Raw genomic sequence first — 2,524 nt, 5'->3', positions numbered from 1 at the left:
AAACCCCCGCCGCTAAGCAAACAGTGACGGTGACACTCAACCGCGCTTTCTGCGCCTCAGCATACAGCTGACTTCCCTCAATCTTAGAGCGTCGAGCATAGTTTTCCGACGCCTGAAATCGATAAGGATCACCCATGGCTTCTCAAAGACGACCAGCAAGCCCGGCTTGCATACACGTTCCGTGTTCAAGAGCACAGAGCTCTTCGAAGCTGGGCCCTGCGTCCCTCTACCCTTTGAAGCTCAACAGAACTCAGTTCTTCCCCCGTGGGCCCCGACGCACCGGGTGTCTTCTCTTTCTCAACATAGCTGAGATCTGTCCGCTCGACGAGTTGCTAGAGTGTGCATTCTAACCAAGGCGTGCCGATTTAAAGTTGAATTCGGCATTCAATGCCACATTCTCTGCTTCTTCAAAAGAAGACAGGTGCATACGGAAACTTCCATTCTGGCCGCACCAGTTCGAAGGCTCTCCATAAAGACGGTTACTATTCACGCTTCGGGGACAGGATCGGCTGCCATACCGTTAATGAGAGTGCGCAACGCATGGCCAAAGTCAATAAATTCCTTCTTGCCCTGTGGGGCGGCAAGAAAACGCGATCGCATGCGATATGGCAGGTTAGGCGGCGAGAACACTCGAAAAAGCTGCTGCTTCAGCTCCGTTCAGTATAGGAACGCCGCTTCAATCGAAGTACCGCGCGTAAGTGCCCATGCTCGCGTTCGGCCCCCGAGCTTGGTAGATAGCTAGACACCACGAGGTGTTGCTCGTTCTGGAGCATGGCGGATGCCATAGCTATCTCGGCCTCTCACCCAGAGCAGGAAATTCTCTTTATCCTCACCCTCGTGTCTTAACGCTCACCATAAGCGGCCTGGGTCGGGAGGAATTATCCGTCGCCGATGGTGTCGTCATGGACGCAGTCGACGCCGCCATCTTCTGCTGTTGGTACTTTAGCAGAGCATTTTTATAGCTTGGAAACGACTCTAGGAGCGCGCTGATCGGTCCAGGTCTTTGCAAAGCTAGGTGTAGCACGCCCTCGTGGCCAAGCAGAGACATCAGCTTTTTGAGCCTGTTCTGTATGCTCTTGAACAAATAAAAAACTGCTCCATCCTCACATAGGGTCAGTCGTAACGACTCAGATGTAGATTGACTACAAGTCCAGCGGGGCTGCCGTAGCTCTTTCGCTTAGAGAAAGCTCGGTTTAGGTCGGTGACCTTCGTTCTACACTTAGAACCAGTACGAGTGTAGCGGATCGCTTACTCCAATAGTAAATACAACCTAAATCCAAGGCAGATTAAATCCTTCGCTTAAAAGTAAACGGTATATCTCGATTTCATTTGCGGCAAAGCCATAGATTATCCAAATCTATAGGTTTTCACTAATATATAGAAAACTAATTAAATGTATAATTGCTGGCACGTACTGACTTTTTGTTTAAGTGTAGCCACGTAATTGTGTGGTCACACCATTTTGTGTTATCAACACACTTCATAGTAGGGCACATGAAACCCCCTTGGCTTGGACTGATATGCGCGACGTGCTCAACAGCCGCGTCGTCAAACCAAAAACGAGTGTAGTTGAAAAAACACTCGAAGTGTTACCAGGTGTAAGAGGGCGCTGTTCACAAACGGTCCCTCAAACACAACACACACGCTTGTGCAACGAGAAAGCGATTCTAGACGCGGAAGGATAAGGACAGTCCCGACTTGACAGGAAGAGAATGACTTAACCTTGAAGCTAAATTTGCAACTCAACTAAAATGAGTTATGATCCTAGCTACATGCAAAACACCCCAAGGGCTTCTACATGTTCTAATGATAAAACCTGGGTGTCTGATTCATAAATCAAGGGTGTACTGAGGTTAAACCTCAGATTCAACTGATACAAGATTGGAGTTTGAGTTGTTTTTAGGAAAGTATCCAGTAGAGGTGACTGGCATACGCCCGCTTCGAAAGCTGGAATTTCAACTTTCGTGGAAAGTATCCGGTATAAGGGACAAGTGTATGCCACCCTATTCTGGTGACAGAGACACGTCAGTCTCAACACGAGTGCAGATATCCGAGCAGGAACCAGCATGCTGTGTCACACAGACAAATAAGAAATCACTTATGCATTTGATATCCATACTGTAACTTTTCGCTGTTGATACATATTTCGTGTCAGTCTAATTAAAAAATTATTTCTAAACAGATGTGCATACAATAGAGCAAGCTAACAGTGTAAGTCGTCCTAGACACTCTCAGTTCCATTCTTAGTAGGATAGCACGAACACATCATCTTTGCGTTTTTGATGCGGACTCTGATAATCGAAGCATTCTCTTTGCAAAACGCACGACAACCCCGTTGTGGGTTAAAGTAACATCTATTTTAGCGACGGTACGCTTAAACTGTACACATTAAGTTGTCTATAATGTTCATACTAAACACTAATCACTTCAATATATCCTGTACTGCACAATGGTACTTCTGAGCTCATAAAATTGTGTGAGCCCCCTTATGGTGCCTGTGGTAATTTATGTGGAGCAATTGTGT

The sequence above is a fragment of the Plasmopara halstedii genome (genome assembly GCF_900000015.1).
Source record: "Plasmopara halstedii genome assembly, contig: Scaffold_1561, whole genome shotgun sequence".
NCBI lineage: Eukaryota > Oomycota > Peronosporomycetes > Peronosporales > Peronosporaceae > Plasmopara > Plasmopara halstedii.
The sequence above is the reverse complement of the archived record's forward strand: the minus strand, read 5'-3'. Positions refer to the sequence as shown.